This window comes from Pleurodeles waltl, chromosome 5 (assembly GCF_031143425.1).
Source record: "Pleurodeles waltl isolate 20211129_DDA chromosome 5, aPleWal1.hap1.20221129, whole genome shotgun sequence".
NCBI lineage: Eukaryota > Metazoa > Chordata > Amphibia > Caudata > Salamandridae > Pleurodeles > Pleurodeles waltl.
In genome coordinates, this window is record NC_090444.1 from 1,314,347,408 (window position 1) to 1,314,371,033 (window position 23,626).

The following is a 23,626-nucleotide window of genomic DNA, read 5'->3' on the forward strand; positions in this document are numbered from 1 at the left end:
AAACACGGAGCGAAGAGGAACACGTCCGAACCCGATGGCGGAAAGAAAACAATCTAAGATGGAGTCGACGCCCATGCGCAATGGAGCCGAAAGGGGAGGAGTCCCTCTATCTCGTGACTGGAAAAGACTTCTTCGAAGAAAAACAACTTGTAACACTCCGAGCCCAACACTAGATGGCAGGATAATGCACAGCATGTGTATCTGCAGCTACACATGCCATCGAACATATATATACATATATACACACACACATCTCCTCCCCCCACCCCCAATTAAATAAACAAAACAATATTGGTGTTTTCATTTTCACAGAGAACTAAATCAGTGCTCTGTGAGAGATTTGTTGCCTGCCGCAGTTAAAGATATCTCTCTTTAGAGGGACAGTCAGGTCACTTCCTGATAAGTCTTTCGTCCTTAGTTAATGGAATCCAAACTTTCGTCATTTAGGGAAATTTACTTACATGTATCCAACCTATTGCCGGATATAAACATAATGCAACCTTATTAAGGGCATCCTACATGTTGCAGCAGATCCCACCCACGGCCTGAAGGAATATGGCCACATTACCCCTTCCTGACAGAACTCTAGTGATTCCTCTTGCTGGCCTCACCATCTTCAAAACCAGCTGCATCATTTATAAAGCCACTTATCTTGCAGATAAGCTCACCAAAGAAGAACTAATAAGTGAAAAACAAAAAGAAAAAAACACGTCTGCAGGCCTTTTTCCATCGATGCACCCAGCATCTTGAACATCATCCTCATCTCCAAAAGAACCGTAACAACGCTACTCTAATGTATAAAACAGATGAAGACAGACTTCTTTAAAGAACACTACATCACACTGCATTAACAGGTACCTCTGATATCACTTGCTGATTTTGTGCTTGGCTTTGATCCTGTACTGTGTGCTACAGAAATACCACATACATCGTTTTAAATTAGAAAGCCCTTGAGGACACTTATTTCTTGAATAAAGCAAACTTTCACTTCCAAACTCCTTTACTAAATTGAGATAATCCACAATTCATTTGACTCCTATCTAAAATACTATGATCAACAGCCGATCATATCAGACAGCCTGGTTTCCCAACACAAAACACTTCAAAGACATCATTTACCTTTTTATTCTTTTTTGGGCGCAGAAAAAGGTAAATGGATAAAACATCAGTAGATGTGTGTAAATGTTGCTCATAGAAGCTGCAAAAAAGTTATGAAAACACAAAGACCAGATGGCCAAAAATGAGAGAGAACATTTATCCGGTTTGACTAGCTTCTCAATAGTCTCTCGGCCTTGACTGGTGTGTTGAGCTCAATTGCTTTTTGTAATTCATTTAAAGGAGACTACTGCAAATGGTCAAACCATGTACCTCAAAAGTTGGAATTAAACTTTAAATAATGACAACTTGCAACACAATTATCTTCATCATGAGACTTAAAATGCTTTCCTATTACCGACATCCAGTCCTGGTTTGATGGTTAAAAACTGATCCACAAAACTCAAATAGGCATGTGTATCACTTTAAGGATGATAATGCGATAATTGAAGATGATATACTCCATAAGCTAAACCTTGAGACCATCATGCTTATTTGTCAAATAACTGCTAAGCTTCAGAAAATATAGCTATGTCACCGTTATCTGAGAAAATGCTTTATAGCAGCATGGTTTGATGCCACTCATTAAAGCTCTATTAGGTGACATGAGAAAAGCCCCATCACCATAGAGACAATAAGAACCATACCGGAAGCAGAATCAGGTGTGAGGGATTTGTCAAAATGCCTATCAACATTGAAATTAGATCATGCTTCCTTTAGGAAGGAAACTGGTCAGTCTCTGATAAATCTCTTGGTGGAAAGATTTGCCCAAATCCTTGATAACCTTAAGGTGGCCAATGTTAAGGAGACATTGGGAATTTTTTCCAGTAAGATGACCTTTAGAACTGTATGGCTTGAAATAAGAATACGGAATTAAACAAACTGACTCACAACCATATATGTGTCTCTGCTTCCAGAGGCAAACTCTAATATCTAGAATAGAGTGTGTCTCTTGATGTCTGGGAAGGACAGCCCAAAAGGGTGAACCATCTACAAGGAACATAATGTATGCTTATAATCTGTTTAAATTGGTTTGGAAGGAAATGTTCGGCTATCTTTGGTACTGGTAGCAAGAGTAGACCATGCAAAAGTTCTCCAAGGTTCTGCCAAAATATTGTTTTTTTTTTTTTTTTTTAAATACTGCTGCACAGAACAAAAAAAAAAAGAAGAAAGACATATGCGATAAAGGATATAGTGTTAGAGGATTCAGTGAACTTTTGAAAAAGAGTCCCTCATTTATTGTAAGACAAGCTCTGCAATGTCGGTGGAATGATACAACAATCAGCTTAGGAGAGAGAAATACCCACTCTAGGCATATTTAAAATAAATGGTAACTGTAGGTCCACAGAAAACTGCACTTTCAAGCCAGCCAGAAAGCAGGGAAATTCAGGGGTTGGAAGCCTCAAACCCGCAAATCATATGTTCTTTAAGAATGGAAAAATTTGGAATAGAGAGAAACACAACCAATCGGGATGAAAAAAACTGTTCTGTAATGAAAAACACATCCATGTGCAAAAAGGACATTACTCAAGTTATTGATATATCTGAATGTCTGGACTGTTCCAGCTCTGGTGTTAACAGAAAGGTGAAAGGGTGATGCGCACAGTTGGTGGTGACAGGTCTGCACTACAAGGGTATGTCTTGCCAACTAGCTCTGAAGCGCAGAGCCATTCAAGACCTTAGAAACTGGTTGGATGTTTCTTGGTCCTCTTCTCTTCTGCATCAAGGTCTCCAATACTTATAAAGATGTTGGATACTGTCGGGATTTTGATCCTACAAGTGTTTCAACTGTTTTTAACACCTGAACATTTGAAAATAACTGCAAACAAGATATACAAATTGGGGGGCCGGAGGGGTGGCAAAAATCACATCTCTGGCTTTAAAGAGTTTATGCTTTTGGGAGGGTGAACACAGAAGCTATCTACCCTCCAGCTTTAAGACTATCATAGGACCTCGACACTAGTTGCAATATCAGGTGAAGCTGAAAAATAGCAAAGTACTGATGAGTTGACAGACATCTAAACCAAAGAGGCTGAGTAAATGTCAGCTGGGAATTTCCCAAAGCAGTTCACATTTCAACAAAAGCAAGGTAAGCTGCCTTTGTTTCTTCTACTCTATTGAGGCGGGTTAATGTAAATAGACAAAAAGCAGTCCCTCCCATACCGCAAGCTCTGTCCTGCTCTCTACGTGTGTGGGTGTACAAAGGTCTTACAGAGTATGCATGTCCTGCCAACGCACACATTCCATACACCATAAACTGTTCTGCGTCATATCCTGGAGTCGCACAATGAAATCTTACCTGTAAGTTTCTTAAACAGACCATCAAAAACATGCATTACAATTGTAATGAAGGACTGCACATGAGAATGTATCTCACATTTAAAGTATGTAAACTAATACTTTATAATAATAACAAGAGCAAAATATCTGAAAGAGAGGATTTGATCATTTATTTTGATCTTCCACCTTATTTAAGTTTAAGACACGAGAAAAGTCAGGAAAGCAAGCACAAAAGTTCCCAATGAATTTTCCAACCTTTGTCTAAATTGGAAAACAGAGAAATTTTGGTGCAGCTGTTAAAATAGGCTTTCCGAGAAACCCCATATATTCGGACATCGTTGTGGACGGCTTTATTTCAAATTAAACAATGTTTTTCATGTGGATAAAGGAGAGAAAATAATTAAACGTAACTAAACGTACAAAGACAGTTCTTCCATGCTCTCTCCTGCGGTTAGTCTGCATGACAACTGCAATTGCTGGAATCCTTTAAAAAGAAGGATATATGCACCTCATATCCAGAAATCCGATGAGTCATCTTTAACTTTACTTGGGCATCTGGTCTGTACATTCCTAACCTGCCCAACATCAGTGTCACTATTAGAAAAAAAAGAAAAATTGCTTATGTTCTCAAAGAAACAGTACATTTTAAGCTAACTAGAAGCGTACATATTGAACACTGACTTTAAGTTCCTTGTAGACGGTCTTTCAAAAACACAGTTTCGTCTGTACCGACAACACATTTGTAAAGAGAGATGCAAAGGGAATCCGAGCCACCCTTATTCTTCATCAGAGCTCCAAGAGTTACTCAACTCTCCACTCCAAGAACGAGCTGGCAAGTCATCGCCCTAGATGCCTTATCGGCCTGACCCTTTTCAGTTAAAACTCTAGGCTGCTATCTACACAGTTCATTTAACTTGCCCCTCTTTTTCTTCCTCTTCAGAAAAACCTTGCTTTCCTACTTTCTAACTTACACCTTCTCTTTCCATCTTCCCCACTTAAAAGACCAGTCATCTCTCCACCTTCTGGCATTTCTATAAACAACCCCTCAACTTTTTCACACCTAAGAACACATACCAACATAACCACTGCTTCTTTTCTGCTTTTCCACCCTTTCATCTCTGATCCAGTTTGTCATCTGTTCTCTAAAGACATACCTTAGTCCAGGAGATTTTGAGGATGGTATTTCCCATCAATTATGTGGTGTAACCAAATAAACAAGAATTACCAAAGCCAACAGGTCTGCCATTGACAGGATAAAAGGATGGTTAATTTTTGTTATTAATTGTTATATGGCATGTATATGTCTCAAAAATCCGAATAAAGCAAAGGAAACCTGCCACCGCCTTAAAAAAACAGGCAGCCATAGGGTTATAAAAAAAAAAATGCAAATTTAAATAAAAACAAATATTTAGCTTTAATGAGCTACTATGTGTGCTTCCAAGAAGGAAGAAGTGTTTAGAACTGTTACAGAACTGGTATTCAGTTCAGTAGCTGTTTTGAAACCGGTCGTCGCCCCCCACCTTTTTGCTGCCGTGGTTTCCTGGTGCAGGGCAAACAACCCTAATCTACCAGGGCCCCAAAGACCAGCTCTGAATTGTTTGTAGCCACGGGGCAATAGGTAATTGCACTGTCCCACAGTATGCTCTGGGTCCCCCAGGCCAGGATGTGCCTATCCAGAGGCTGAGACTTTTAGCAACTTTAAATGAAAACTGTGCTATAAAATGTGTTATGACCTAATTAAAAAGAAGTGCGGCACAGAGCAATCAGACACAGGCAATGTGTAAAGCGTTTGTGTAACCAGTGACACAATAAATACACCATAAAAGAGACTTCACGCAAGGTTATATGCAAATATAGTATATTGTATATAGCATAGACCAAAAGGGCAATGCTCATAAGTTGGAGCGGTACCTTTCGTTGGGCTGGGCTGGGCACACCCAAGCTGCTGCCGCCATCGATCTCTGGGCCGGGCTCAGAGAGCGACCTCCTTCGCGCGACCTGGCCACTTCAGGAGCCCCGCTTTCAGAGAAGAGCCTCCATCACAACCACACAGCTTGCCATGGTGGGGCCCCCTAGGCGAATCTCTGAGGGCTGTGCAGCGCTAATGCAGACACGAGAAGGGGGCCACAGACCACTGGCAATCTAGGTCGGGTTGCCAATCGAGATTCCCTTGCCAGGAACTGCACTGTAGATTAACACGAAGGTTCCTGGCAAATACAGATCAGAATGGACTGCTCAATCTGGGCTGCAGCACCTGCACTTCATGGGTAGGCTGGGCAGAAGTGGTTCATCTGCGCTGATTTCAGCAAGAAGTAGAAGATGAAGGCTCACCACACGCTAGCTTTGACAAACAGGGGGCACCTGACCACAGTTCCTCAAGTAGCCTGCTGCTGCTGGACTCCCAAGTGGTAGAGTACCACGGCAGAGGGGCTCCGTTATGTACCACTAACAATACGCCTCCAATCAATTCTGACCTAGCCTTACATAAACAGATAATGAAACAGCATGATTTTCAGCTAACATTGTGGATTTGTGTACTTTCAATATAGGATGCCAGAGGTAAGGTGCAAACTGTGTAGTTCATTCCATGCCTAAAGGATCTACACAGCTGCTCTCTATACCAAGCCTGATATTTTTGCAGAGTGGTGCCACTGTGTAGCCTCTGTATGTAGCTATTTAGGGCCAGATATATCAAACATTTTTGAGATCGCAAATGGCCCAATGGCCGCATGTCAAGTCTAATGTGCGATTCGGTAACTTGTTTAGGAATCGCAAATTGGATTTGCAACTACAAACCAATTCGGAATTAGGAAGGAGCGTGTCAAGGGCGTCCCTTCCTAATACCAAATTCCAGAGGTATATATGAATGTTTTGTGACCCAAATGTGGTCGCAAAACATTCACATTTTACCGCCCATTGAAAGTAGGTGGTAACTCATTTGCAAAGGGACCCCTTCCCCTTTGTGAATGCATGCAAAAACATTTTTTAAGAGCAGGCAGTGGTCCCAGGGACCACTGCCTGCTCTTAAAAAATGAAAGAAAACTTTTCATTTTTAAATGCATCCGCTTCCCTTTAAGGAAAACAGGTTGCATTTAAAACATAAAATAAAAAAAGATTGCTTTATTTAAAAGCAATCACAGACATGGTGGACTGCTGAGCCGAGCAGGCCACCATCCACCCCTGTGATTGTAGCCATTCGCAATGGGTCGCAAATTGCAACCTACTTCATGAATATTAATGAGGTAGGTCCATTTGCGAGCCCTTTCGAATCGCTATATGAAACTCCTGGAGTTTCATACATGCAAATAGCAATTACTTAATTGTGATTCGCAACAAAAATAACAATTTGGTATTCACTATTGGTAATAATGATATATCTGGCCCTTATTGTCTTAAACCTGTGAGAGATCTTGGCAGGTTTTCCCCCATTTAGCAATAGGTTCCAGCATGGAAAATAACCTAGATGCTCAACAGTATCTTGCTGTTTACGTTTTGAAGGAACAAAATGTTTTTTTTTTATATTGAAAAACATTATGTTTGGTGCATTCTTACTTATTAAGACTCATTCTTACCTATTAATATTTTAAGAACTCATTCAATCGGTGAACCAATGCACTGCATTCAGTAACCTTTGCAGACTCTATCTTAAAATGGTCCAATCAAAAAGGGTTGTTAGCAAATAATATTACAGGAATATGCTACCATTCCAACATAAGCAGGCAGCCCTTCAACTTTTGTGTTCTCAGAGGCATATTTACAATACATACTTAAAAAACACATGTACAAGATGATACTGTGAACATCCTGCAAAAGGCAGAAGAGGTTAACGGAGGGAAGTGAGCCACTTCCCAATCGGTTGCACAGTGATCATAACATGGCTCTGTGAAAGAGGTAAAGCTTGCCCCTGTCGAACTCCTAAACAACTAGGAGGAAGCAGGGAGGAGTTTAGTTGGTTTGCCCACCTCTTCTCTTTGATCCCAGATTGATGAAATAGGCTATAGTTTGCCAATAAGAGGCAAAATATATAGGATGTTAGACCAGGTCCATTAGTGTATTAAGGCAAAAGTTACATTGATGCTGGACATGGGAGTTGGTGAGCGCTAAGTTCTGATAAAAGACCATTGCCTCACTGACACTGCTGATCGAAATCTCTCAGGAAAGTGTACAGTTTCATTTTAATGAGCATTACCTCATATTCACGGGTACAGGGAATATATATCCTTAGCAAGGAAAGTTGCATTTTATGTCAATCCAAGCAACAAGTCTGTTCAATTGAAAATCTCTATGTATGCAGTCAAAAAGCAAGACAGATGCAGTGGAGTGAGAATCATTTATCTACGCTACAAGGTTACAACAAATGTGGGGCGCCACATAGGTGATCTCTAAGCCTCTTCTGTATTGGTACTATGAAGTACTGACTATGAATCTGCCAACAATACTCATGAAACTGCGACCTAGATGGTGGCATGCAGGCTGTTAAAAAGCTTGAACAGAACAGTCCAATTTTGTTGAAAATGCTTCTACAATTTTACATCAAAGCTTACAGACACCGGGGTTTGGTAAAATGCATTTCACGTGCCCATCTTTCTTTTTATTTATTATTTATTTAAGAACTTACTAGGGATATTTAGAACAGACCGAAGGCTGATTTACATTATACTATAAAAGCTATGTGATTGTTAACTTGTCCTGTTAACATATACAAGCATTAAATCTGTTTTAACATCCCCATACAATACGCAATAAGTGTCAGCCCAAAGTAAATTAATCACTAATAAGAGCCTTATGTATTTAACCAGGGAGGCGCCTTGAGTTCAGACGAACTCTATTTAAGATTGTATATCAGATCAGGTAGATAAGAAGAAAGACTGGTTTGACAGGTAACCCTGAAACCAGAAACCTAAAGACAGGCTGAAGATAATGGAAAAGAGGTGGCCTGGGGGGTTATGCCTACATCTGTGACAAAAGGGCTCGAGGAAGTAACTATGTACCTTACCAGATTATTATTGAATGAAAAATTATTTGAGCACCTAACAGCAAGAAAAACTTCTATACATCAACACCCACTACATCCGGGTAAACACAAATGACTGCCAGCAGAAATCTAAAAACCTGTTTGAGAGAGATTAGGATAGACATTCTGCGAAAATAAGGAACTTGAAAGAGATTAAAAACCAGCATTGGAAAAGGCAATCGGACATGCTTTCATTTTTAGTCCTGATTGAAAACATTAAGTAGAAGTCTGCTGCAATGAAGAAACAAAAAATAATTGCTTTCTGCAAAAATGAGTCTGTATCAAGGAATTTAATGTGTGATGGTTTGCGTTTCAGTGAAAGCACCTTCAAGAAGGAGGAATCTTACACCAAACAGTCGATAGCATGATGTGAGATAAAAAATACTCATTTGGATAAACAAAACCACTCAATATATATTTTACAGACATGCTAACAATAGGTGACCTGCACTACCCGCCCAGATCTAGCTGTTTGAAATTGCATCATTACTAAAACATTGCTCACTTTTACAGTCAATTTATAGGAATAAATGGTTAGAAATGGTCAAGTAAATACTACTGCTAGTACGTCTAGCACCCAATTTACTATATGCAGGTCTACTGCTGTCAAAGCTTAACACGTTTACAATTTTTATGTCATAGCACATTATCAGTGATGGTAACAAACTATCTACAGTAATAATAATATAAATCTCTTTAAGATGGCACACATTTCACAACCTTTCTTCCAAACTGTGCACCCAAATCTTGAGGGCAGACTCCTGCTTTACCATTGCCCTTCCTGCTGAACATTCCGTCCCAGCCGTCCTGGGGGGGGGAGGTTGGTGGATGGGTGGAGAGGAGTAATACGGGGGGGGGGGGTTTGCTAGAGAGCCCATGGTAAGATGGCCACACAGTAGTCTAGACTGGCGGGGCCTGGGTCTCCCAGGTCGTTTATCCCTGTGACTAAGGTGCACATTATGAGCTGCTTTCACCGCATAATTCTAGCAGAGCTGGATTACTATCACTTCACAGCACGCCCCCTGGAGGGCCTGGCAAGATGGCCACACAGTAGTCTAACTATGCCGGCCGAGACTCTAAATCAGACATTAATCTGTCTAAATCTCTACCATCTGCTCAGCAAAATGAGGGAATGATGCTGGTGTTGCTCCCTACACTTCTTCTGTGCAGCCTATTCCTACAATGAACTCAAAATTGCAGAGGAAATGTGGAACCCTGATCGTGCGGCCTGATCTCCTCAACTAATGAAAATTGCGGCACCTACCTTTCTGAGCCATGTGGAGTAAGGGAGGAGAGCAGAGCTATAACAGGCCCAAGGTGCAGTCAACGAGGCAGGCGGACAACCTTGTTATATCTGGGAGCCAGGGACTGGCTCTGCTGAAGTGGTTCCTGGCCCCCTGTGAGCTGCACAGTCAGTGTGTTGCACTGGGGAGGAGGACTGCTGATGGAGCCTGTGGCGGTTGTGGGGGAACGGTTGGCTGGGGAACAGCTGACTAAAAGAGACAGCTGCCCTGAACAAGTGACCAGCTGACGCACCGGCCCCTCCTGAGCAGTGCTGCACAGGGACACCGGGGTGGCCGCCTGCTGGGACAGTGCGCAGAGGTGAGCTAAGGCCGAATTCCACCGATATGCTGCGGTGGCTCGCCTGCCCGCCTGTGATCCTGGAGGCCGCACGGTGCTCGTCTGACCTGAGGAAGATCGCTACCCACCTCCAGACCAGGAGCAGTGAGACACAATTACCCCACTGCCCAGTGCATTCACTTTCTCTAATTCTCTGTGCAAAAAGACTGGCGGGGCCTGGGTCTCCAAGGCCGGTGGCCCTGTGGCCAAGGTGTACATTATGAGCTGCTTTCACCGCATAATTTTAACAGAGCTGGATTATCATCACTTCATGGCATGCCCCTGGGAGGGCCTGGGGCACACCAGGTCCTGTAGCATACCTGGCACATCGTCGGCAGCAAATACTTGGCAGACACTCTTGCACATGTGTTGCTGCAGTATAAAGGTGAAGCCAAATATGCTAGCCTGAGCATGAATCCCGCAATAACACGGGCACAGAGGCGGTACTGAGAACACCCTTCGCTAAGAACCCCACAGCCGCTGCTGCACTGCAGGGAGGTGACCACCTAAATCATCACCAATTATCCGTGCTGTCAGGCCACCTTCGCCGCCATGGGGAAAACAAACAGGCAACAACCCAAGCTCAACTTCAATGCCAAACGTGCAACCTTATCAGACTCCGAACCAGAGCTGCAAACTCAGAGTACTACACCACTAGAGACCACACTCCTAGCCAAACAACAGAGTCTGCAGTTGTGAAAAAAAACTCGACAAGCAATTGACACGACTTGCAGCTGCGGAGCAAAGATGATCAGCTGCGGAAGACGATGTACAGACAGTTACCATCAAATACCTCAACATGAAAAAAGCTTTGGCAGTGATACAAGCTAAGAGGACCTAGAGGCCCGATCATGATGCAATAATCTACGCATCAAAGGCATTCCTGAATCCGCTAACACCAGCTGCCCGGAGCACTACGTGGAGGATATGGTGAGGGAAATCTTTGGAAGCGTGCAGCTTTCTGGAGTACTCATAGTGGAAAGAGCACATAGGTCGTTGACTGCTTGTCCACCTCCCGGAACCCTTCCAACCTCCCCCCCAGACCAATTATCACCAAGCCACTAAATTAACTCAAACCCAACACTAACCTATGCCTTGCCAGAGGGAAAGGATCCATAAACTACCATGGTTATGACATTACATTCTATCTGGATTTTACAATGGCAGTACAGGCAGCCAGACGTGAATTCCTCAAGGTAAAAAAGAAACTGCAGGCAGCACAAGTGCCTTCCACCATGCTCTACCCAGTCCATTTCTGGGTGGAATATGAGGGGGGGTGCAGAAAATATTCAGTATGCCAAAAGCAGCCATCGACTTCCCTAAATCGATTCCCCAGGCATGGCGGGGTTCACCAAGATCCGAATCGGCCACTGAGGGCATTTGAGGGGGGGATCCCTCATGATCCATGAACTCCTGGATCTGCAGGTTGCATTGCTAAATCCTGACATGATGCCCCCCCCCAAAAAAAGTTATCAATTACATTGTCTGCATTTTATTATGTTCCCGGCCACCTCCGTTTACCTGGAGGATTTACTGGCCCCTAGCTACCCCACGAGGATGCATCCCATATGACCACGAGAAATGTTGTTACGAATGTTCTTGTTTACATCTATTGTAGGTTTGTCTACAGGTTGCTACTCTTTGCTGTTTATAGGGATGGCTTTAGCTTAGTTGGGATGCTAAAGGGGGAGGGGGAAGGAGTGTTTATTCAGTGTTTGCAGCTCCATCATTGTGAGAAAACAGGGCTGATTGCAGAGGCCCCCTAACTTTTTGCCCCCATTTTCCACTTTTTGCTGGTGTTTTCCTGACTCTGATGGTGCCCTGGGTACTGCTAACCAGTCCCAGGGCCTGTGCTCTGTGAAAAATGGATATGCAAATTAGGCTAATTATAATTGGCTAAGTTAACCTACCTATAAGTCCCTAGTATATGGTAGGGCATGTAGGTTTAGGGACCGCAACATAGGTGGTGCACCCATAGGTGCACTACTGAGGTGCCCAGTGTCATTTTAAAGGCAGGCCTGCCTTGCTGGCTTCTTTTAAATTAAAGTTATATGCAAATTCGACTTTGGAATTAAAAGTAGTTCCAAAGTCTTAAACTACCTTATTTTTACATATAAGTCACCCCTAAGGTGTGCCACATGTGCCCCTAGGGCTGGGTGCCATGTAACTATAAGCAGGGACCTTAAAAAAATAGTTTTATAAGCCCTGGTGAGGTAAAAACAGCCACATTCGTTTTTCCCTCATTGTAGTAAATGGCCTTCATAGGCTAGAATGGGGAGACTTTATTTAAATTTTTAAAGTCTCCTTAAATGATGCATACCAAGAGTTTGGTATCAAATTAATTGTTGTAATAAATCCCACAACTTCCAGTTGTGGGATTTAATATAACTTGTTCAGGTAAAGAGTTTTAAACTTTACCTGAAAAGTTGCCAATTTCAGTCCTGCATTGTTTTTGCTACTGTGCTCTGATTGGCCAGCCTGTAGCAAGCCTAGCCAGGCTGCCTTGATGAGGTGTGAAGTGGCCTGGCTTCACACAAAGGAATGTGCCTGTGGGAGGGAACCTCCCCTCAGCAGATGGTGAGGCAGGAAGGGGGAGGGCTGCCAAACTGGTCTTCAAAGGCAGAGAAGGACATTTGGAGCAACCAGCAACACCCCCACATCCTGCAACCCCAGACAACTAGGTGCCCCCTTGATTAGATTAGGAGAGGGCAGGAGAGGGGTGTGTTTATGATTTTTAGCCACACACTGTGTAGCCTCTGTATGTAGCTATTTAGGGCCAGATATATCAAACATTTTTGAGATCGCAAATGGCCCAATGGCCGCATGTCAAGTTTAATGTGCGATTCGGTAACTTGTTTAGGAATCGCAAATTGGATTTGCAACTACAAACCAATTCGGAATTAGGAAGGAGCGTGTCAAGGGCGTCCCTTCCTAATACCAAATCGCAGAGGTATATATGAATGTTTTGTGACCCAAATGTGGTCGCAAAACATTCACATTTTACCGCCCATTGAAAGTAGGTGGTAACTCATTTGCAAAGGGACCCCTTCCCCTTTGTGAATGCATGCAAAAACATTTTTTAAGAGCAGGCAGTGGTCCCAGGGACCACTGCCTGCTCTTAAAAAATGAAAGAAAACTTTTCATTTTTAAATGCATCCCGCTTCCCTTTAAGGAAAACAGGTTGCATTTAAAACATAAAATAAAAAAAGATTGCTTTATTTAAAAGCAATCACAGACATGGTGGACTGCTGAGCCGAGCAGGCCACCATCCACCCCTGTGATTGTAGCCATTCGCAATGGGTCGCAAATTGCAACCTACTTCATGAATATTAATGAGGTAGGTCCATTTGCGAGCCCTTTCGAATCGCTATATGAAACTCCTGGAGTTTCATACATGCAAATAGCAATTACTTAATTGTGATTCGCAACAAAAATAACAATTTGGTATTCACTATTGGTAATAATGATATATCTGGCCCTTATTGTCTTAAACCTGTGAGAGATCTTGGCAGGTTTTCCCCCATTTAGCAATAGGTTCCAGCATGGAAAATAACCTAGATGCTCAACAGTATCTTGCTGTTTACGTTTTGAAGGAACAAAATGTTTTTTTTTTATATTGAAAAACATTATGTTTGGTGCATTCTTACTTATTAAGACTCATTCTTACCTATTAATATTTTAAGAACTCATTCAATCGGTGAACCAATGCACTGCATTCAGTAACCTTTGCAGACTCTATCTTAAAATGGTCCAATCAAAAAGGGTTGTTAGCAAATAATATTACAGGAATATGCTACCATTCCAACATAAGCAGGCAGCCCTTCAACTTTTGTGTTCTCAGAGGCATATTTACAATACATACTTAAAAAACACATGTACAAGATGATACTGTGAACATCCTGCAAAAGGCAGAAGAGGTTAACGGAGGGAAGTGAGCCACTTCCCAATCGGTTGCACAGTGATCATAACATGGCTCTGTGAAAGAGGTAAAGCTTGCCCCTGTCGAACTCCTAAACAACTAGGAGGAAGCAGGGAGGAGTTTAGTTGGTTTGCCCACCTCTTCTCTTTGATCCCAGATTGATGAAATAGGCTATAGTTTGCCAATAAGAGGCAAAATATATAGGATGTTAGACCAGGTCCATTAGTGTATTAAGGCAAAAGTTACATTGATGCTGGACATGGGAGTTGGTGAGCGCTAAGTTCTGATAAAAGACCATTGCCTCACTGACACTGCTGATCGAAATCTCTCAGGAAAGTGTACAGTTTCATTTTAATGAGCATTACCTCATATTCACGGGTACAGGGAATATATATCCTTAGCAAGGAAAGTTGCATTTTATGTCAATCCAAGCAACAAGTCTGTTCAATTGAAAATCTCTATGTATGCAGTCAAAAAGCAAGACAGATGCAGTGGAGTGAGAATCATTTATCTACGCTACAAGGTTACAACAAATGTGGGGCGCCACATAGGTGATCTCTAAGCCTCTTCTGTATTGGTACTATGAAGTACTGACTATGAATCTGCCAACAATACTCATGAAACTGCGACCTAGATGGTGGCATGCAGGCTGTTAAAAAGCTTGAACAGAACAGTCCAATTTTGTTGAAAATGCTTCTACAATTTTACATCAAAGCTTACAGACACCGGGGTTTGGTAAAATGCATTTCACGTGCCCATCTTTCTTTTTATTTATTATTTATTTAAGAACTTACTAGGGATATTTAGAACAGACCGAAGGCTGATTTACATTATACTATAAAAGCTATGTGATTGTTAACTTGTCCTGTTAACATATACAAGCATTAAATCTGTTTTAACATCCCCATACAATACGCAATAAGTGTCAGCCCAAAGTAAATTAATCACTAATAAGAGCCTTATGTATTTAACCAGGGAGGCGCCTTGAGTTCAGACGAACTCTATTTAAGATTGTATATCAGATCAGGTAGATAAGAAGAAAGACTGGTTTGACAGGTAACCCTGAAACCAGAAACCTAAAGACAGGCTGAAGATAATGGAAAAGAGGTGGCCTGGGGGGTTATGCCTACATCTGTGACAAAAGGGCTCGAGGAAGTAACTATGTACCTTACCAGATTATTATTGAATGAAAAATTATTTGAGCACCTAACAGCAAGAAAAACTTCTATACATCAACACCCACTACATCCGGGTAAACACAAATGACTGCCAGCAGAAATCTAAAAACCTGTTTGAGAGAGATTAGGATAGACATTCTGCGAAAATAAGGAACTTGAAAGAGATTAAAAACCAGCATTGGAAAAGGCAATCGGACATGCTTTCATTTTTAGTCCTGATTGAAAACATTAAGTAGAAGTCTGCTGCAATGAAGAAACAAAAAATAATTGCTTTCTGCAAAAATGAGTCTGTATCAAGGAATTTAATGTGTGATGGTTTGCGTTTCAGTGAAAGCACCTTCAAGAAGGAGGAATCTTACACCAAACAGTCGATAGCATGATGTGAGATAAAAAATACTCATTTGGATAAACAAAACCACTCAATATATATTTTACAGACATGCTAACAATAGGTGACCTGCACTACCCGCCCAGATCTAGCTGTTTGAAATTGCATCATTACTAAAACATTGCTCTCTTTTACAGTCAATTTATAGGAATAAATGGTTAGAAATGGTCAAGTAAATACTACTGCTAGTACGTCTAGCACCCAATTTACTATATGCAGGTCTACTGCTGTCAAAGCTTAACACGTTTACAATTTTTATGTCATAGCACATTATCAGTGATGGTAACAAACTATCTACAGTAATAATAATATAAATCTCTTTAAGATGGCACACATTTCACAACCTTTCTTCCAAACTGTGCACCCAAATCTTGAGGGCAGACTCCTGCTTTACCATTGCCCTTCCTGCTGAACATTCCGTCCCAGCCGTCCTGGGGGGGGAGGTTGGTGGATGGGTGGAGAGGAGTAATACGGGGGGGGGGGGGGTTTGCTAGAGAGCCCATGGTAAGATGGCCACACAGTAGTCTAGACTGGCGGGGCCTGGGTCTCCCAGGTCGATTATCCCTGTGACTAAGGTGCACATTATGAGCTGCTTTCACCGCATAATTCTAGCAGAGCTGGATTACTATCACTTCACAGCACGCCCCCTGGAGGGCCTGGCAAGATGGCCACACAGTAGTCTAACTATGCCGGCCGAGACTCTAAATCAGACATTAATCTGTCTAAATCTCTACCATCTGCTCAGCAAAATGAGGGCATGATGCTGGTGTTGCTCCCTACACTTCTTCTGTGCAGCCTATTCCTACAATGAACTCAAAATTGCAGAGGAAATGTGGAACCCTGATCGTGCGGCCTGATCTCATCAACTAATGAAAATTGCGGCACCTACCTTTCTGAGCCATGTGGAGTAAGGGAGGAGAGCAGAGCTATAACAGGCCCAAGGTGCAGTCAACGAGGCAGGCGGACAACCTTGTTATATCTGGGAGCCAGGGACTGGCTCTGCTGAAGTGGTTCCTGGCCCCCTGTGAGCTGCACAGTCAGTGTGTTGCACTGGGGAGGAGGACTGCTGATGGAGCCTGTGGCGGTTGTGGGGGAACGGTTGGCTGGGGAACAGCTGACTAAAAGAGACAGCTGCCCTGAACAAGTGACCAGCTGACGCACCGGCCCCTCCTGAGCAGTGCTGCACAGGGACACCGGGGTGGCCGCCTGCTGGGACAGTGCGCAGAGGTGAGCTAAGGCCGAATTCCACCGATATGCTGCGGTGGCTCGCCTGCCCGCCTGTGATCCTGGAGGCCGCACGGTGCTCGTCTGACCTGAGGAAGATCGCTACCCACCTCCAGACCAGGAGCAGTGAGACACAATTACCCCACTGCCCAGTGCATTCACTTTCTCTAATTCTCTGTGCAAAAAGACTGGCGGGGCCTGGGTCTCCAAGGCCGGTGGCCCTGTGGCTAAGGTGTACATTATGAGCTGCTTTCACCGCATAATTTTAACAGAGCTGGATTATCATCACTTCATGGCATGCCCCTGGGAGGGCCTGGGGCACACCAGGTCCTGTAGCATACCTGGCACATCGTCGGCAGCAAATACTTGGCAGACACTCTTGCACATGTGTTGCTGCAGTATAAAGGTGAAGCCAAATATGCTAGCCTGAGCATGAATCCCGCAATAACACGGGCACAGAGGCGGTACTGAGAACACCCTTCGCTAAGAACCCCACAGCCGCTGCTGCACTGCAGGGAGGTGACCACCTAAATCATCACCAATTATCCGTGCTGTCAGGCCACCTTCGCCGCCATGGGGAAAACAAACAGGCAACAACCCAAGCTCAACTTCAATGCCAAACGTGCAACCTTATCAGACTCCGAACCAGAGCTGCAAACTCAGAGTACTACACCACTAGAGACCACACTCCTAGCCAAACAACAGAGTCTGCAGTTGTGAAAAAAAACTCGACAAGCAATTGACACGACTTGCAGCTGCGGAGCAAAGATGATCAGCTGCGGAAGACGATGTACAGACAGTTACCATCAAATACCTCAACATGAAAAAAGCTTTGGCAGTGATACAAGCTAAGAGGACCTAGAGGCCCGATCATGATGCAATAATCTACGCATCAAAGGCATTCCTGAATCCGCTAACACCAGCTGCCCGGAGCACTACGTGGAGGATATGGTGAGGGAAATCTTTGGAAGCGTGCAGCTTTCTGGAGTACTCATAGTGGAAAGAGCACATAGGTCGTTGACTGCTTGTCCACCTCCCAGAACCCTTCCAACCTCCCCCCCAGACCAATTATCACCAAGCCACTAAATTAACTCAAACCCAACACTAACCTATGCCTTGCCAGAGGGAAAGGATCCATAAACTACCATGGTTATGACATTACATTCTATCTGGATTTTACAATGGCAGTACAGGCAGCCAGACGTGAATTCCTCAAGGTAAAAAAGAAACTGCAGGCAGCACAAGTGCCTTCCACCATGCTCTACCCAGTCCATTTCTGGGTGGAATATGAGGGGGGGTGCAGAAAATATTCAGTATGCCAAAAGCAGCCATCGACTTCCCTAAATCGATTCCCCAGGCATGGCGGGGTTCACCAAGATCCGAATCCGAGGGCATTTGAGGGGGGGATCCCTCATGATCCATGAACTCCTGGAGCTGCAGGTTGCATTGCTAAATCCCGACATGATGCCCCCCCCCCAAAAAAGTTATCAATTACATTGTCTGCATTTTATTATGTTCCCGGCCACCTCCGTTTACCTGGAGGATTTACTGGCCCCTAGCTACCCCACGAGGATGCATCCCATATGACCACGAGAAATGTTGTTACGAATGTTCTTGTTTACATCTATTGTAGGTTTGTCTACAGGTTGCTACTCTTTGCTGTTTATAGGGATGGCTTTAGCTTAGTTGGGATGCTAAAGGGGGAGGGGGAAGGAGTGTTTATTCAGTGTTTGCAGCTCCATCATTGTGAGAAAACAGGGCTGATTGGAGAGGCCCCCTAACTTTTTGCCCCCATTTTCCACTTTTTGCTGGTGTTTTCCTGACTCTGATGGTGCCCTGGGTACTGCTAACCAGTCCCAGGGCCTGTGCTCTGTGAAAAATGGATATGCAAATTAGGCTAATTATAATTGGCTAAGTTAACCTACCTATAAGTCCCTAGTATATGGTAGGGCATGTAGGTTTAGGGACCGCAACATAGGTGGTGCACCCATAGGTGCACTACTGAGGTGCCCAGTGTCATTTTAAAGGCAGGCCTGCCTTGCTGGCTTCTTTTAAATTAAAGTTATATGCAAATTCGACTTTGGAATTAAAAGTAGTTCCAAAGTCTTAAACTACCTTATTTTTACATATAAGTCACCCCTAAGGTGTGCCACATGTGCCCCTAGGGCTGGGTGCCATGTAACTATAAGCAGGGACCTTACAAAAATAGTTTTATAAGCCCTGGTGAGGTAAAAACAGCCACATTCGTTTTTCCCTCATTGTAGTAAATGGCCTTCATAGGCTAGAATGGGGAGACTTTATTTAAATTTTTAAAGTCTCCTTAAATGATGCATACCAAGAGTTTGGTATCAAATTAATTGTTGTAATAAATCCCACAACTTCCAGTTGTGGGATTTAATATAACTTGTTCAGGTAAAGAGTTTTAAACTTTACCTGAAAAGTTGCCAATTTCAGTCCTGCATTGTTTTTGCTACTGTGCTCTGATTGGCCAGCCTGTAGCAAGCCTAGCCAGGCTGCCTTGATGAGGTGTGAAGTGGCCTGGCTTCACACAAAGGAATGTGCCTGTGGGAGGGAACCTCCCCTCAGCAGATGGTGAGGCAGGAAGGGGGAGGGCTGCCAAACTGGTCTTCAAAGGCAGAGAAGGACATTTGGAGCAACCAGCAACACCCCCACATCCTGCAACCCCAGACAACTAGGTGCCCCCTTGATTAGATCAGGAGAGGGGTGTGTTTATGATTTTTAGCCACACCAGTGGGTGGGCTCAGCCAGATGTAACCTCCAAAAATCAGATTCAACCATGATGGATTTTTGGAGGATGTTGCCTCCTGGGATTGATTTTTGCCACACTTCCCAGGAAGTGGTCATTACAGGGGGAAGGACCCTGCACCTGATGATTGGAGAACCAGGACCCCACTGCTTTCCAGCCAGGAGCAAGGATAAAACTGGCAGACCTGCACCCACATCTCAGTTCCCTACCACATCCAACAAGGAAGAACAACAGAAGAAGAAGGACTGCCCTGCTGGACCCCTGGCCTGCACCTGGAACCTGCACTCAGAAGGACTGCACCAGCTGCACACTTGGGCTTCACCACAAGAAGGACTTTGCCTGGTTTCAAATGGTTCAAGGAGTGACTCTCTGTTTGCTACAGGTGAAAAATTGCTAACCAGAGTCCCCTGCACCAACTCCTGAAAAAAGCGACAAGCTTACCACTGTCCAGTGGCCAAAAAGGAGTTTGCGCAAGGTGCATTCTGGGAGTTGTAGTCCGCATCCAAGGACCATCTCTGAACTTCTGGACCCTTGGGGTGAGCTGTGGACCTCAAAAGAACCTTAAAAGGACATCTGGGAGAAGCCCCAGAAGTTTGGAGAACTTTTGTAAAAAAGCTCCATAGAGGGACCGACCCGCCGCGGCAACTCTAGCCGGCTTGCCTCAACTGCGACCCGGCCTGATTTGCTGGTTCGTCCCGGTAAAGAAAATCTCCAAAAAAGAGACTAAGTCCGAAGGTAAAAAGTTGACCGGGACCTCCCAGCCAGCGTATCCGAGGAGGGCTCCGGTCGAAGGATTTTCACCTCGAAAAAACGACTAAGTCCGAAGGTAAAAATCTCCACCGAGGATTCCAGCATCGCGTATCCGGAGAAGAGCTCCAGGAGATCGGATTGGACTGGCAGGTTCGTTCCGCTGAAGAAAATCTTCGAAAAAGAGATTAAGTGTGAAGGTAAACTTTTAACCGAGGCCTCCCGCGGCCTGTAGCCGAGCAGGGCTCCATCGCGGTCGGCCTATACTGTGACTTTGCCCCGGTCGAGGTGCAACCAGATGACCCGATTGGCGCTTTTTGTTTCTAGGCGCTAAAAAAAAAAAATAATCTTTAAAAATTCATATCTCCGGTTCCCCTTATCCAATTTTATTTGTTTTTGTGTCATTTTAAAGATAAAAATATAATCTATTTTTATGAATTGGTTTTGGATTTTCAAACTGTTTCCTGTGTTTTATTTAATTACTGTTTTGTGATATTTGAATGCTTTACACTCTGTCTCCTAAGCCTTGACGCTCGTTGCCAAGCTACCAAGGGTTGAGCTGGGTTTAATTTACTGAGACCTAACTGGACCTAAGTGGAGGTTAGTGGCCTACTGCTAAGTGTAGGTACCTACCTGCCCTTGCCAATATTCCAACATTTTTGGTGAGCAGTGGTGGGATCCAATCCTTTAAATTGTCCTAGTGCAAAAATTGTTTTTAATTTGGATTAATTTCAATTATTGAATTTTTGTGATTTTTCTAAATTCTTGTTTTAAATTTTTGCAAAAAGTTTTTGTTGACACACAACTAGGGAACCATGGAGCTTGATCTGGCTAGCCTACCCACACTGACAGTAGTCCAGCTTAGGGGGTTGTGTACTGAAAGAGGGTTGCCTGCAACCACTGACCTCAGAAAGCATGTCCTGATCAAATCCCTGACAGCATGGGCTGAGGCCCAAGAGGTAGACCCAGAGGAAGCTCCAGAGGAGGGAGAAGTAGGGGAGGATGCTAGCTCTAACCACTCAGGGGAGGGAGGGCATCTGAGCCTGTGAGGATGAGGAAGACCGGTCCTCATTACATACAGTCACTAGGGGCAGACCCAAAGCTAGTTGGGGGAAGGGGGTCCCTTCAGGAGGAGAGAACCTGTACCTCAGAGAAAGAGAGCTGGAGGCCCAGCTAGCATTTATAGCTTTGGAAGCACAGAAGCTGGCCCTAGAAAAGAAGAAGTGGGCAAAGAAAGAGAAAAGAGATGGTGGCAGCGACAGAGAAGTTGAGGTGTCCAGGGGTGGGGAGGTTTGCCCCAGATTACCCAAGGGGTTGGTTCCTGCTTATGTAGAGGGGGATGATATAGATAAGTGGTTGGAGGCCTTTGAGAGAGCACTCCAAATGAGATGGGTTAGGCCTCAGTACTGGGGTTCCCTTTTGTGGGAGTTGCTCCCCAACTCGGGGAGGGATAGGCTTCTGACCTTAAGGGGGGAGGAGGCAGATTCATACCCTAGTATGAAGAGGTGCTTAGCCAAGAAGTTTGGTCTGACCCCCGAGCAGTATAGAATGAAGTTCAGGGACACCCAGAAGGTCAGTACCCAGTCTTGGGTTGACTTTGTAGACACCTCACTTAAGGCACTATCATGATGCCACAATGTCTCTATGCATGACATTATGATACAACACACTGCAAATTATCTACGCACAAGTTTTCAGATGCACACTGCTACAACGGCTCAAGGTTTAGGACACTAACTTATTAACTTGGAACATCCGCGGTCTTAACAACCCCAGAAAAGTCAGACACGTATTTGCATAGTTAGACTGGCAGCACATGCACATTGCGGTACTTCACAAAACCCAACTCACACCGCACAGACACTAGGATCTAAATGGGCAGTAATCCATATAGCATCCTCCTACTCGTCTTATTCCAGAGGTGTGCTCATCCTGATTAAGAAAGGTATGGCATTCACTAACACACACTCAGAAGCAGACGAACAAGGGCGATTTGCTAATGTGCAGGGAAGACTATGTGGCACTACTCTCACTTTTGTTAATCTATACAGCCAAATTGTGGACGACCCAGATTTTTACATGGAGATATGAGGCTGGTTACATGCACTTAACACTACCACTATTCTATTGGGAGGGGATCGAAAGGTTCTCTTAGATCAGATATTAGAAGAGGGCAGGAAAAAAAATCTGCCAAAATCCTCTGGGGGGCATTGCAGAATATGGGCTCATAAATGTAAGGAGGGAACGCCATCCAGGGGCCCAAGGAGGGCACCGTCACATCTTCTGTACATAACACATGGTCACTGCTTGACTATTGGCTGTTGACAAGGGATGTCAGCACATGAACAACAGACTTTAAACACATGACAAAAACGCTATCGGACCACTCCCCAGTTCTAATAATAGCGATCATACCCACACATGCCTAGGCAGTTTCAGTGGAGGGTTCCAACCCCACTAGATGCCCAGTTTGTGGACTTCTACACATGGCTATATGGAGCCCGTGCCTCTGCCATGAAAAAAGAAACAGCTTCCTACCTAAATGATGTGGCAGTAACCTGGTTCTCCCCAGGACAAAAGGAATTCCTAGTACAGCCTGTCACTGAGGAGGAGATAAGCAAAGCTATACGCACTGTCCCTAATGGGAAGGCTTCTGGGAGCGAGGGACTACCCAGTGAATTTTATAAAACATATGCCGATCTCTCAATAGCTCATCTTAGAGAAATGTACATAAAGGCCTACAACAGATAAATATTGTCCCCGATACACAGAGATTCCCTAATACCACTCCTCAAACCTGATAAGTCACCCAACAAATGAGACTCATATCGCCCCTGATCATTAATCAATACAGATGCCAAAATCCTCGCAAAACTCCTGGCAGCCCAGCTCCAACTGCTACTCCCCACCCTAATCCTACAGGCCAAGTCCGGGTTTATTCCTTTTTGCTCTGCTACGCAGAACCTTCACACACTCTTTGTTGTGCAACACCAACTAGACCCCTCACTCCCGGCATTCACAGTTCTACATGACACTGCAAAGACATTTGACTCCAACCGTCTTCTTGGGTGCAGTACTGACTGTTGTTCTTCACTATTGGTTCTTCTTTTGCACCTTCATCTGGATTAGCAGGGGCTCTTGTTCCCAATGTCCAATCATGTTTGCAGTTCTGCACCGTATGGGCATGCCGCAGGCGTTTCTAAAGTGTATTCACCTACAATACACAAATCGGGCGTCACAAGTCCACATCGAAGGCAACAGATCAGAAACACTTAGAATATACAGAGGGACACGGCATGGATGCCCACTGTCACCAATCCTATTTGCTCTAGCGCTTGAACCCTTAGCAAGAAGACAACAACTCGCTAACGCCACCCTTCGATTTCCCCAATGT

General features: G+C 44.0%; 1 protein-coding gene across 1 annotated transcript in view; it reads right to left on the bottom strand.

Annotated features, from left to right (window-relative positions):
* SLC35A1 (solute carrier family 35 member A1) overlaps positions 1-23,626 on the bottom strand; it is a 224,272-nt gene that overhangs the window by 154,486 nt on the left and 46,160 nt on the right. The gene's annotated exons all lie outside the window — the stretch shown is intronic.